At 34.7% G+C, this 15893-nt stretch overlaps 1 long non-coding RNA gene across 1 annotated transcript; it reads left to right on the top strand.

Moving 5' to 3' along the window:
- The first annotated feature begins 688 nt into the window (after positions 1 to 688).
- LOC135117662 (uncharacterized) lies at positions 689 to 4196 on the top strand. The gene is made up of 2 exons (XR_010277032.1): positions 689 to 906; positions 3686 to 4196. It is a non-coding gene; the product is annotated as an uncharacterized LOC135117662 (long non-coding RNA).
- The last annotated feature ends 11697 nt before the right edge of the window (positions 4197 to 15893 follow it).

Raw genomic sequence — 15893 nt, 5'->3', positions numbered from 1 at the left:
CGCTGAGAAAACAATTATTGGGATTAAAATTAAAAGCCGATATACCCTTGATCAAACACTTCTCAACATTTGACGATCTGCTGACAGAATTATCAGCTGCTGGAGCTAAATTAGAGGAAACGGACAAAGTAGCTCATTTATTACTTACTCTCCCGAATACATATGATGGCGTTATAACTGCAATTGAGACACTATCTGAAGAAAATATCACTCTCGGTTTTGTAAAACTAGACTATTAGATCACGAAGTAAAATTAAAAACGAGAGTCGTGATACCAGTTTAAAGATACTCCATGTTGAAGAAAAATATAATAAAACAGATACAATCGCACAAAACAAAACTATTTGAAGAATACAACATTCAAGAAAACAAACAAACAAAATTTGTGAAATGTCATTACTGTGGACGCAAAGGACACAAGAAACAGGATTGTTTCTATTTCAAAAGACAGACAAATATACAAAACAATGCCCCAGAAAGGACAAGACAAGTCCAAACTATTGCCCTGCAAGAGGGAACGACCTCGAATTCTTCTTTTTCAGGATTTGCGTTCATGACAAGCGCATACCATTATGAAAAAGACCACTCGACAATTAAATTCCTATTAGATTCAGGAGCGTCTGATCACATCACAAATAGAGATGATCTCTTCACATCGTTTGAATGTTTAAATCCTCCTTTAAAATTTCAGTAGCTAAAACAATACATTTATTTCAGCAACTAAAAGGGGAAACATAAATCTTATCAGTCAAACAGGAGTGCAAGGAATACTTACAAATGTATTGTTCTGTGCCGAAGTACCATATAATTTAATATCGGTATCAAAGATGCAGCAAGCAGGATTCACCATAATATTTGATGACAAAGGCACACAAATTACAAAGGAAGGTAAAATCATCATGAAAGGTAAGACATTGAATAATCTTATAGTTCTAGAGTTTAAAATACCAGTAATAAAAGGGAATCCGCTTCCCAAGCATGTTATGTTAATGAAAATAAATATGAATTATGGCATCAACGCCTAGGACATATAAGTAAAACTAAATTCCTGCAGTTAAAATGTCATAATATGATTGATGACTTAGATGAAATAAATACCGTAACTCCAAATGATAAGTTGTGTGAAGCATGCATAAATGGGAAGCAGACTCGCCTGCCTTTTAATAAAGTTAAAGACAAAAGTTACATTAAACGCCCTCTGTTTATTGTGCATTCAGATGTTTGTGGTCCTATAACACCTCCAACAATAGATAACAGAAATTATTTTGTTTTATTTGTTGATGAATACACACATTATTGTGTGGTGTATATGTTAACTTACAAATCAGAAGTGTTTACAGCTTTTAAAGACTATGTCGCTAAAAGTGAGGCTAAATTCAATTTCAAAGTAGTAAATCTTTATAGTGATAACGGTGGTGAATACTTATCCACCGAAATGAAAAACTACTGTAGAGAAAGAGGCATAAGCTATCATTTAACAGTTCCTAGGACCCCACAGTTAAATGGTGTTGCAGAACGTATGGTTCGCACAATAACAGAAAAAGCTCGTGCTATGTTAAATGGCACTAAAGCATCAAAACGTTTTGGGGAAATGCAGTTTTAACTGCAGTTTATTTAATAAATATTACGCCTACGAAAGCTTTAAGTCAATCAAAGACACCATACGAGATGTGGCATGATAGGAAACCAAGCGTTAAAAATCTCAGAGTTTTCGGTTCAACTGTATATGTTCATAATAAAACCAGTAAAACAAATTTGACAATAGGTCGTGGAAAGGAATACTGGTAGGTTATGAACCCAATGGTTATAAAGTTTGGAATACAGAATTCGAAAAATATGAAACTGTAAGGGACGTTGTAATTGATGAGACTAATTTTATCGAATCTAGGCCTTCATTACGACCTGAACGGAGTAATAATACATATTCCCAAGACGAAACTGATAATGACTCCGTAACAAAATCAGTGTCTTATAAGTCTCATAGTTCTGGCCCTAAATCAGATAGCTCTCAATCTGATGAATGCAGTACAAGTAAAATTCGAAAAATCGGTAGTCATGAAATACCGAATGAACCTGAAAATGAATCTGAGAGTAGTTTGAAACACAAAAATCAGGATAAACCTGATGAATTTTTAAATTTACGAAGAAGTGAAAGACTGAAAACATGTTCGCGTAAATCATATAATGAAAATGACTATGATGTTTATAGTGCGTTATCCATCACAAGTAATATACCAAAATCATTAAATGAAATTAAATCTCTGAACGATAGGAATCAGTGGGAAAAAGCAGTCAGAGAAGAACTCAATTCTCTTAAGAAAAATAATACATGGACATTAGTACCAAAACCATTAAATAAAAATATTGTAGACTGTAAATGGATATTCACTATTAAAATGACGTTTCAGGTCAACCTTCAAGATATAAGGCACGTCTTGTCGCTAGAGGTTTCAGTCAAGAATATCTTAGTGATTATAATGAAACATTTGCACCAGTTGCTAGAATAGCAAGCTTTAGATTCTTAATTAGCTACGCAAATCAATATAATTTACTGATTCATCATATGGATGTAAAAACAGCATTTCTAAATGGTACACTAAAGGAAGAAATCTACATGAAAGTTCCTGAAGGTGTAAAATGTAAAGATAATTACGTATGCAAATTAAACAAAGCTCTTTATGGCTTAAAACAATCAGCTAGATGTTGGTACGAAACATTTGAACAATGTCTCAAAGAAATAGGTTTTCAGAACTCCCCAGTAGATAGGTGTATATATATGAAAGGTAAAGGAGACATTTCTAAAAATATTTACGTAATCTTGTACGTCGATGATTTAGTTATAGCATGTGCAGATTTGCAAACAATGAATAATTTCAAAGCATATTTAATGACTAAATTCGAAATGACCGACTTACACGATATCAAATTATTTTGGGCATTAAAATAGAGAGACACCATGATAAAATTACTTTAGACCAAAGTGCTTACATTAAAACCGTTTTGAATAAATTTAATATGAGTGATTGCAATCCTATAAACACACCGATGGAGCTTAAATTAAACTATGAAGCTCTTAACGCTGATAAGAAGTGTGACGCACCATGCCGTCACCTGATCGGTTGTTTAATGTACATTATGCTTTGTACGCGTCCGGACTTAAGTACATGCGTAAATATTTTAAGTCGGTACACAAATAAGAACAATAAAGAATTGTGGTTATGCTTAAAGCGAGTTTTAAGATATATCAAAGGCACAATTGATTTGAAGTTAACATATACAAGAAATAATTACAATAACATCCTAAGTGGATATGTCGACTCAGATTGGGGTGGCCACGATTGTAATGATAGGAAAAGCACTACTGGATATGTGTTTAAATTATTTGATCAAAATACAATTACATGGTGTACAAAGAGACAAACATCAGTAGCGGTCTCGTCTACTGAATCCGAATATATGGCTTTATATGAAGCTGTTAAAGAAGCATTATGGCTTAAGTCTCTGGCAGAAAGCATAAACTTAAAAATTAATAAGCCCATTATTTTATATGAAGATAATAACGGATGTATTAGCATAGCTAATAATCCAACAAGTCATAAAAGGTCCAAACACATAGATATAAAATATCATTTCTCTAGAGAACAAGTTGAGAAAAATGTAATAAAATTAAATTATATTTCCACAGGTAACCAGTTGGCAGACTTGTTGACAAAACCTTTACCAGTCGTGTCTTTTATAAGACTGAGAAAAGGATTGGGTATAGAATAAGTTTTAATTTAAGTACAATTTCATTATGAAATGGTCTGATCAGGTTTTTCTGGGTTTTCCCTGATCCTGTGCAGCAAATGTTGGACCATTATTGTACAGTTGTCCCAGACCTTACTTGGAAGTATAATATGTTACGTCGTATTTATAAGTTGGTATTCACTTTGTAATGTTGAATTGTAGACTAGATACTGTATAGTAAACTAACGAATGACTAAAAGTTAGGGATTAATTTTTGAGGGGGCGTGTTGGATTATATAAAGCAAAAACTAATACCCCTAACTTTCGATAACATTGTTCTTTGTTCTATCTGAACAATCTACTGTTTATTTAACTCTACACACACTGCGTCACGGGATCTTGTTAGACGGACGTATTGCTTCCAAGTACCATTTAAAGTATAGAATAAATATTTCAATATCAAATTAGTATATTATTTCTTTTAATCCCATACCTCCTATAATATCACCCATATAATTTATTATTCATTTTTATTAAAACTAAACTAAGCAGCAAAGGATTATCTCCCATGATAAAATGTAACCAATAGGATTGACTCAGTTTTAAATATAATATGTGACCACTTTAGTATACAAGTTATTCTTTATTTTTATGGAATATTTAAAACCTCTAGTGATTGTCCCTTTAATCACAATCACAGCAATATTTATTGTATGTTTTTCTCACATTAGAAAAGTTTCAACGAGTCTATGCGCGGATTCCACGTAACTGCTCCGGAGAAATAGAAAAACAAATACATATGGTTGCCTGCGGCATCCCAGCACTGAATACTTCATACTGAGGAATATATTCGTTCTGGTGTTTTTTGTCGTTATCACGTTTTTTAATTACTAGGTAATACTTTTTTCATTTGCGTATATGATGGATGCATTTCTCGAACTCTGTACGTAAAGCTTGATGTGTATGAGATAGGTATTTTGTTGAGCGAATTCCAAAAAGAGGTTTTTCAGAAATGAAGGTACATAATAAGTTTCCAGAATTGGGAATAACCTAACACATTGTTATTTACAACGGCATGTTGCTGTGTAGGTACCTATTTGCTATTTGCGCATAACGTTTTCTGTTTTCGCAATTGAAATTACATTTAACTTTTACTATTAATTTCAACACACGAACAGAACATATGAAAGTTAGATTTTGCATCAAACATGAAGTTGTAAGTTTGAAGCAACAACTCATGGCTTATCACGTCTGTTATGTGGCAGATATGGGTCACAGTGCTCATAGTTAGCGGCCGACTGTTAACGATCTACTGCTGTGGACTGTTTATTTCTTGTCTATGTGTGTGTGAGGACTTTACATCACACTATGACCAGCTCATTAGCTGCACTTGAAGTTACTAAAGTCTAGAAAGGACACATTAAAGGACATGTATGACTAAAGTCTATTTGGTTTGAAGTTGTTTTTATGCGCCATATTTTTGCGTCATTATTTTTTGGGACATTTGATGCTGACTACTTTTTGAATCGAGCATATAGGTTTGTCTATATACCTTCAAGGTTACTAATTATGTACATACCTATATGTCTAGTGGTATCATGATATACTTTACCATCAATGTGTTTTCATAGACGATTAATTTCAAAGAATTGCAAAATATGAATCATGTACCTATTTTTCTTTTTTCAGGCTACAAACAGGTATTACCAGTTAATCACTGGAAGAGTTTGATAGAAAAATACGATGTCATAGTAAACAAACTTTTTAAATTGGTACATTTCTACGAAGTCACCGATGTCGTTAGCTTAGGAGTGTTCAATTAAATAAACGTAATTTGATTCGAGAGCCGAATCAACGGCCTGTGATTTGTTTGACATAACTTCTTATTGGGTACCTATTGCACGAAATACGTTGTGAAACAACTTTCATGTTTATTGATATACTTATCAATTGATTTTCACGATGCCGTCGCTTCAAGAAATAACCCCATTTTTCTTTCATAAGTAATACCTATACCTACATTTTATTAACCACTTCACTGTCCACGATGCAGACACAATAGTTAACAATCGGTGGTTATCACATATGACTCATGGGACAAGGAAGTTATTAAGTTCTCTCTTTTTTTGAAATGTGTAGAAATTCTCTTCGTTTTTAGACGCCCTATAAGCCGGCGTATTATATAGTCCACATGTGTATCAGCTTCTCTCAATATACATAACAGCATGCTATCCAATGTAGTCTTTGCAAAAAAATAAAGAAAAAACTGTTTTCTTAGCTTAGTTCTATAAATAATGGCCACTGTGACAGCAGGATTAAATGTTTATTTTTGATTAAAAAGCGAATCTTGATTCGTTTAAAGTTAGAATTCGATCAAAATAATTGGAATTGCGTGTCAGTCAATAAAAACTTGGGAGGCAGCCGCTCGAGACCAATTAAATAAAACAAGTTTACGAAATCAATTAGTTGCAATGTTGGCTTTACACAAGTTGTTATTGAGTTTCCCAACTCGTAATATGTCCTACGTTAGGTTTTATGTATCCTTTTAAATTTAATTTAACTTTTGAAAACGAACTTTGTCACGCTACCATGTGGTTTTACTTTTTGGTAATAGTTTGAGCTTTTATTCATTGTGTTCTTGTTTGAGAGCCAGCGACTGTATTTTAAACTGCTATTTGAATAATTATAGCTTTTTGTTATGTGAATGTACATCATAAACGTTTTATTGAAACAAATTGACTTTTATTACATAACTTTGTTACTTAAGTGGCTGAAAACGGTGTGCTTATATGCTTACTTTTTGTTTGTTGTTAATAGGCATAGTCTTGCCGGGGGTATTTTTAATACAAAATTGTATGATCAAAAATTTCTCTGTGATAAAGTGGAAAAGGATCAAAGATAGGAATTCCTGAAAAGTGCTAAATCTATAATATAAAAATGAATCGCAAAATGTGTTGGTAAGCGCATAACTCAACAACGCCTGGACCAATTTGGCTAATTCTTTTTTTGTTGTGTTTGTTATTGTCAGGAGAAGGTTCTTATGAAAAATAGGGTAAAGTAGAGAAGTCAGTTGACGGGAGCGAAGCCGCGGGCAAAAGCTAGTTTTTAAATAAATATGACGCGATACAATCTTTGTAAGGTATTGATTATATTGGTTTCGTTAAGTAGCATCAGTGTTTACTTATTATTTGTATTTATTTTCGAGTGCTCAATTAAACTGCACCCACTTGATGTAATTAACCATAAAACGTGCTGATAAAATATATGATATTTTATTTGTATTACAAAATCCGGATCAAATAACACATTTATTAAATAAAATTGTAAACAGAACTTGGTTTGTGGTTAAAATAACGATAATTTCCCAAAATGAAATGAGTGTATGCCAAAAATTATTTTGATCCAAACAAACGGATTAAAAATGCTTTTCGGACAACCTTTTACGTATGTGGTTAGTTCTGAATATGGGGAACTATAGAATAATGCTTTGCGTTGTGAATAAAGAGCATATTTAGGTACATTTTCAACCATATATCATGGTATATTTTTTATTGATTGTAAAGTAAAGCCGACCCCAACATAGTTGGGAAAAAAGCTCGGAGGATGGGAGTAAAGTAAGACATCCGTGCGTCGGGGTCGATTGTAGAAGCGCACGATTAAAAAATGTCTCAAACTGAAGTTAAATGCGACTGTATTCTTATACCTAATACACACACTAGAATGTTGGTAAGTATTTTTAATATGATTTAACTTGTAATTATTATATATTTAGTAAGGCCGGCAATGACTTAACGTTTTGGCTGACTTTATTTCACAAAAACATACAAGTAACATAGCAAGGCATTTTATTATTTATTACATCAAAGGTTCACTATATAGATTTTGAACAAGGTTCAAAGCAAAACTGTAAGTCATCTTAAAACCCTTTTCAAATCCAGTTGTTTTCGAAATTTCCACGAAAAGCTACAAAGACAAAAAGCTGTGGTGGGAGTCGTTGTTTATAATAAATTTCTACTTAATTAAGTTAATACAAAAGCAAATTAGAATCAACTTCATGGAAACCCGTTCTATTCAAATACTTACGGAATAGTTCAAGTAGCAACAGTTACTCATTCTTATTTTTAAAAATGCCTGAAGATAATTTTATAACTCACTTTTTTGGGATAATTCACTTTTTGGGATTTTTCCAAATAAGTTATCCTCCTCACCATACTTTTCTTTAATTATCTTAATGAGATATTAAAACTTCCACAAGGAAAGTATCCTATAACGTAATTAATTTGATCGATGGAATGGTTTTTTCTTTCTTGCTTACTTAATATTTAAAAAGATTTTTCAAAATGTTGCGGTTGAAAAATTTCGTTACAGGAAATTTACTTCGAAAATTATCTAAAGAATTTCGCCTGGAGTTAATAATAATGTTCAGTAGGTACCTTTTAAGTTATATTGTTTCTGCGTAAACAGGATATTTTTTTCTCTTTAAATAATTAATACAATTTGTAGATACCATCAAAAACATGATTAAACTTTTTAATAATAAAGCAATAATACTCTCTTGGCCCTCGACCCAGAATACGCAGCTTGGTCAGGCCCCTAACTAAATGGAAGGACGTTCCAACTAAGGTCATATGGAAGCAGTGGATGCGGGATGCTTAAAACCGCGCTTCGAACATTAGGAAGGGACCTTGTCCAGCAGTGGACGTCTTTCGGCTGAAATGAATGTGAATTAGGTACGATAGAAATCAAATCACATTATTATTGGTAGGTATACATCGTAAGAAAATTAGTTCCAATAGCAGAATATCCAGCGTCATTGTCGGTGCAATTCGATTCAAACATTTAATAGAATGAAATCGCATTCGATATCTAAAACGTGTTCCGTGTCGCCCATTTAGGGGCGTGAGAGGATCCCCCGGCCTGTAGAGTCGCGGTTCCATACTAATTTGCATGTGAAAGAGCGTCAGTAGTACCTACTTTTGTATGAAGGCGGATGAGTAGACAGGCTACAGTAATAAATTGTATACATTCCCAGAACCTTCATTGACTACGGAACAATAGATTCGGTTCGTGCTGTAGGTATGTGGTGTTCTGTTTTGGGAGTGAAAATGATTCGAAAAGCTACATGCGGAATTAGGTTTTTTATTTATTTTTGTCCAATTGGGTTAAATACTGGTGCTGAAAGCAGAAAATCTAAAAGTTTAAAAGCCAAAGATGTTTTGAAATCTCATATTAATTACCTGCATATGATGTTTGCACAAAGCTGCATTCCATTTATAACAAGACTGAGCTTGAAATGGTCTGCAATGTTGTTCGGAAGGCCAGGGACGGGCATGTCACCCGTGCTCAGATCCCAAAGGAGATTGTTGCTAAAGCCGACATGGAAACCAAATACTCGACTTACGAACTACTCAAAATTGTAAAATGAATTTGAAGTCTCGTCGACGGTAATGATAGTTTCTAGGTACTAGATAAAAATAGAATAACGTACCTAATTAGCGTCAAAGAAGTTTTTCTTTACTTAGTTACGTTGACTTAATAACTAAATTAGCTAAAAATATTCTGATAAGTGTTTGTTCATCTTATTCCGTAGTCGCCTCCAAGTGTACCTACAACTATCAGATTTTGTTACAAAGCTGCGTGGCGTTTATTTTATATTTCGATTCTGTTATTTTTCTGCACTTGGCAATAAATTATAATTAGTATTTTATAGATACATACTTAAGTATAAGTTATCGTTTCATTATAATTGAGTATTTAAACGTATCATTTCAATGATACCTATACCTATTCCACTGGTACTAGAATGAGTATATAGATTGTATTTAAAAATTTTACACCAGTAAGCAATTCCAGCGTCCATCATTGTAACATAAAGCTTGTATAAAATCCATAATTGCGCCACAAAAACCTGAAGCAATTTTTATGAAATATTTCCTTATCAGTGGCTATTGTTGGAAATCGGAGGAAAAATTTCAAGATTATTTCATGTCTGTATCAGAAAGAATGAAAAACATAGATATAGATTTTATGAAACAAAGGACATCCAACTATGCCTGGAGAGCAGTTACTGCATCTGCAATCATTAAATTATGATGCACTAGCTGTTGCCCGCAACTTCGTCTGCGTAAACAAAAGAAGTAAAGTTTGTGACGTTGTGAATATCTCTGGATCTAGTCAGCCAATTTGGAAAATTATTACGTATGGTGCGTAAGTAATTTTCACAGGAAACAGTTATAATCTATGTCTATATGCTTTGAGTCTGACAAAGCTGTCATTTGTACATTTTCTGCAGCTGCTGCGACTAATCAGAAGCCAGAAAGTCTGTCAGTCTTACCATGGATATCGGCTTGTGTAGTTGACTGGATTGAAGATAGGTAGATAGGTAGTCGCTCCAAGCAAAATATTGGTACTCAAACAGATTCGGTGACTGGAAGCCCAACACCAACATAGTTGGGGAATAGCTGGATGGATGAGTCATCATCATCAGCAGGCGCATAGGGTAGGATAGTTTCACTACTGGGGAGAAACACTTTTATGACGGGGATTTTCTGTGCACTTACTCACTATGGTAAGGCTGACCCCACATTAGGCGTGCGCGATCCTCGGGCATGTGAGTAGCGCGGGCGTCGCGAGCGCGCTGCGTGAACGTCGCGTTTTGCTGCCCTGCGGCATGTGTGAAGAGTGCAAGCGACGCGCTCGCGGCGAGCACGCGGCGCTCGAGTTGCGTTCTTACCCCTTCGCCCGCTATCCCCGCCGCCCGCTAAACGCCTTAGCAGTTAAACGTCAAGGAGAGAGGCGCGTGCGCGCCGCGAGCGCGCTGTAGGTAAATGCCGCAGGGCAGCAAAACGCGACGCTCACGCAGCGCGCTCGCGACGCACGCGCGGCGCCCGCGCTACTCACACGCCCGAGGATCGCGCACGCCTAATGTGGGGGAGGCCTAAGCCGGGACTCCACCGAAATGTTTGCATTAGTTCACGAATAGGCAAAATGTACGTATCTGTGAGAGTCCATTTCATGTGTTCGTACTTGAAACCTGCAGTTTTGCAAAATGTACGCTTGCAATTTGTCATTTCTTGGTGGAGCCAGCAAATCGAAAGAAACATAAGTGTTGTATACTGTGCGTCACTACCGCACACCGGGAAAATTTTGCTCTTGCGGAGGACGTTTATATACCATATTTTGTGTCACACAGGACGACAGTAAGTATCAACCGAAACACTTTCAAAGATCTGAGGAACGAACAAATCATACCTGACTTGGTCACCTGGGGCCAATCAGAGCTCTATGAAGCGATCATATGCTTTGGCTCCTACGGTTATTGTGGTTTCTGAAAATTTATTCACCTCATTCAACGATGAATGTAATTCTGATGGTACTATTAAGAACACTTGCTTAGCGCAGAAGCTGACGTTGGCAGGTCGACTCTTTTGACTTCTCGAATAGGATACCATTGGTTTTTGTGCAATGCACACCTGCAATGCATTCTGGATTAGGATAGGATACAGGTGGATAGGATTTGCAACAGAGAAAAATTCTGTCTTTGTGATTAAATGACATCAAACGTAGTTTTATATAAAAGGTGTTTTTTTAGACTTGGCTCGGATCTTACTGAGACTGTTCGTAATCGTGACCAGTGTATTTGCGATCAGAAGTTGAAAGTAAGCATGTCTCTGGTATGCGACGCGCAATTTGTACGTTTTCAGACGCATAAAGCATTTTACGTGTATACGGTATTAAATCGAGAAAGCTCCCATTTCTTATCTGCACTTTGTATCTGGGCTTGTTCTTAAAGCTACAGAATCCTACATTACCTACCTACCTCACGCTTAGCAGCGCTTGCTAGGATTAAGTTTACATATTTTGCATCAGAAAAAATAATTAAGGTCTACTTAATACTACTCACTCAAAGTAATTTGTTTTAAGGCCACCACATTAGTGGAAGATAAGCTAAACTATGTTTATGAAAAAATCCTGATATGAACTCCATCTGTAACTTTAAATGATAATTAATTGTTCCACTAAAGTCATCATTTTGACATAATGTTCAAAAATAATTTAGATGGCACCGTTTTACATTTGGCTGAGAACTATTAATTTTCCTTTCATCAAGATAATAATTATAATTGTATTTTGATGTGGCACGGCAAACTGACAAACGCTATTGGAATGTCTATCGAAAAATTACACTACGTGTTAAAATATGGTGAATTACGGAAAATACACAACTCCATCTGTTGAAATAATAATCCTCTATAAAGAATGTATGGTAATTTATTGTCATTTACCACCTCGCTCCTTTGACAAATTTTATGTATTTTATTTAACACAGATTACCACAGATGGAGCTACTTTAACCTTGGCTAAACAAAATTTTCATTTTTTTTTTTCTTCCAAAGTTACTTATGAAGGTGTGATTTTCTGTGTAAAGGTTAATAATAGGCCGATCAACTAATATAAGTACAACATTCAAATGTACAGTTTTGACAAACAGATTGCGTGTCGTAATATTTTACTTCTTGAATTCACTAAATGAATCATATCTTTTGATAGAGTGAATCGATTTCGATGAAACAAAAACTAAGTAATACCTCAAGTTACGTAGATTTTTTGTATATAAGCATTGTCTCCATTGAATTCGTAGATTTTGCGTGAATCCCGAACGAACAAACAGATAAACAGATAAACAGACAAACAGACAAACAGACAAAAATGACAAAAATGATGGGAATGGGTTCTGTTAGTTATCCTTTAACATGCTGGCTATTTCTTTTCTCAATTTCTGCATTGTACAAAAATTACTCCTCTACAGATTTATTATATGTATAGATCGGTTCATTGCATCGATGACGGGACATACTGAAGTTTCGTGAATAATAGTTCTGTCAACTCTTAGAATAATATACCCTGATATCTTATGTAGATTCAACATCAATAACTATGAAATAAATCGAGGAGGTTTTGTACACCAAGGGTGCATGCTACGCAAACTAATATTTCTCTAACGAATGTAAACTGTTTTATAAGAGAAGTAAAATGTAAAGTTTGTAAATCTTAGTTTTCTTTCCATGGCCTGTAACAAAGCCTCTATGAGAAAAAATGTTTAGTGCTACCCATTTTTAAAAAGCAATCATTTGGAGTGAAATTGGCAACAGACTCTTCATCGATCATTCAACGTAGTCTGAAAAAGCTTATTGTTATGCTAGGAATACATCACGCTTTTACTTTTATTTCTGTTCATATTGTGATTTTTGATATTTCATTTTCTCAAAAACAAGAAAATGAACAATTTACATAATTATAAACAGTTATAACTTCTGAAATTTTGATATGAAGTGACCGATATCAGTAGGTTCGGCAGTGTGTGACCCAAATTCAAACGTTTATAATGTCATTGGAGGCACTAGTGTTATATTTTACGGCCGTTTGCTAATAAGCATAATGATGTGAAGTAATTTATTACAACATCGCAGGAACTGAACGCCTATTACGGAAAATGGTGTCTACCTCGAGAACCACAAATTAAGTGAACTAATGGCTGAATACTGAAATGCTACTTAATATGTATTAAAATTACACATTGGTTCCAGAAAAACTAAATGATTGAATTAGATAATTTTTGAATCCGTTCACTACCGATTACAAATTAAAATGAACGGTAATTACATCATTAAAAGATGCGACTATGTTTCCTTAATTCTCAGATGCCGATTCCCCATGCCTGTAGTTTTTCGGTAATGTCGGTAACTTATCGCTGCGATAACCTGGAGAGCAGCTATAAAAGTATGCAAAATCTTTGGAATAATTATGCAAATCGAACATTCCCGCGACCGCTATTCACATTCAAGCAGGTACTTAGGTGCCCAGCGTATTGCAAAGATTAAAGGTGTGTAGGCGCACGGACTCAGCTAAAGCCTATTTGTTGAGTTTTTATTTTTACGAATTATTAATGTCCGCTTTATTTTTTCTTTCTACACGCGCCACCCGTCCACTTTTAATTACAAAGGACTTCTAATTAGGAATATTTGTAAAATGTCTGACTACTAACAGTCTAGAACAGGTAATATTTTATCTAAGTATAGAATCTAATAACTCTGAAAGTACTCAAAGGCATAGCAATTTATTATCATGTGAAAGTTATTGCTACGTTATTTTTTTTTATAAAAAGGTACTAACGATTTCAGGTTTCTGTATGAAATTTCAATAAAAATGTATAAGTAGGTAGGTACGACAAAAAACTCTAGTCAAGAAAATAATCTCGAAGAAACACTTCATTTATGAGAATAGCGATATTGATTTTGCGATTGAATAAGCGGCTCGTTGGCTCTGTAAAAATTCGACTTTTAATTCTCTATTGTCGGTCGCGGCGAGGCCGTAATGGAATCAAGGGGTCGGGTCACGTCTTGGACCCTCAAACGGCTGACGGTGGAAGATAAACTTTACCTTCATTGTCAATTTCCTCGAGTCTTGAGGGCACTCCGCACGGCCGGAAACAATGAAAGAAAAGTACTTTCAACGAGTTTTGTTGACTTTTTAAATGGTGCGTTAGCCTAACGCAGCCTATTAAGCCATTCAATTGCGACCTACCGATTTGCTCTATTACTGGAAATGTACGTACTCCCTGGTCACATTATTACTGCGGTACTATGTCGATCGATGGCCGACACTTACGTAGTTACTGTTTCATGTCATTAGAACTCTCGGTGCACATACAATATTAACCAGGTTTAGCACCAAAACCTGCATTAATTTTAATGACATGGTCAAACTAATCCACAATCGATTAAAAGGGATAGGCTTAATTATGTAGCCTGTTAATTTAGAGTTGAAATTGGTACGCAACACTTGTAAACTTTCGTATTATTTCACACTACTAATAACTTAATTAATATGCGAGGGTTTAAAACCGAAAACAGGGATAAAACTTTAATATGAGTTTGTGTCGTTTGCAAATACTCTGTAAACTGATGTTACACAATACCTATACATCAGTATGTGTTTTTGGAGGAGTGAATTGAAACAGTTATTTATGTGCTGTCCGATGAGAATGGATGTTGATAAGGATTGAAATCCCAGATAGGGCAGAAAGGTACAAAATACGATAGATAACTTCTTTAGATAGGTTTTTTGCGACTTCTTTACGATAAGGGAGCGAAGTAGGCATAAAGCTGATGGCCGGATGCCTCGATGTGAGGAGAGAATGGATCTTTTGTGTTAGACCAAATTTGAATTTGAATACCAATGCGGACGTTCTGACTTTATAACCGAAATGAAAGTTAGTTAATATCTTTGATTTTAATCAGAGTTAAAGTCATTTGAATAATTTAATTCTGATTGATTTTTGTTACAACAAATTGTAAATCGAAGCTGGTCAAAACTTCTGTTAATGTTATTCTGAGGGCGTCGCTAAGTTATTTTCTGAGCAAAGACTTTGGTTCCTTGCTTTTTTGTTTCTTACTGTTCTTGTATTGGAAGGAATTATCCATTATAACCGTAACGTTCATTTCTATATTGCCACGCATGCAAAGTATGTGAAAACACGAATTTCTCCAATTAAATAGGCACCAATTGTTTTTTTTTACACATAAAATAAAAATAAACAAGCTTTGTTGAGTGCGTGTATTGTCCGGGAACAAACTTGTATAGTAAGTTCAACTCAGTCTTGCGCGCGTCCTTATGTGTGGGTAACCTTTGTACATATACAGTGACTTTGTGTGCGTGACAAGAGGTACAGTCGGGTACAAATAAAGTTATTTAGGGGTTGTATACGGCTGTTTAAAGAAAACCAGTTATTACGTAATTTAATGTTTATTTATTTATAATGATTCTGAATCGCTACTTGAAAAATAAATGATGAATTTTAAGATTCGCTACTCTAACCAAGGTCAATTATTGACTACATGTCAAAATGTCTATAGTATTCTTCTTTTTTCTTTTGTACATATCGACAAGTATTACCCAACACCCTTCACCAATTTGACTTAAACGTTAATTTATGAGTTTCATTATTTCCGTCTTATTTTGGTCGACATTATGCGAAGCAATATAATTTTTTAAAATTCCCCACACATTTTGTTTACATTATTATACTAGATTATACGTCTTTTTACATTCTTAGTCCACACTTTTATTTATCGTCCGCGTACCCCGAGCTAGAAAATATGTAAGAA

This window comes from Helicoverpa armigera, chromosome 12 (assembly GCF_030705265.1).
Source record: "Helicoverpa armigera isolate CAAS_96S chromosome 12, ASM3070526v1, whole genome shotgun sequence".
NCBI lineage: Eukaryota > Metazoa > Arthropoda > Insecta > Lepidoptera > Noctuidae > Helicoverpa > Helicoverpa armigera.
This window is presented reverse-complemented; position numbering and strand designations above follow the sequence as displayed.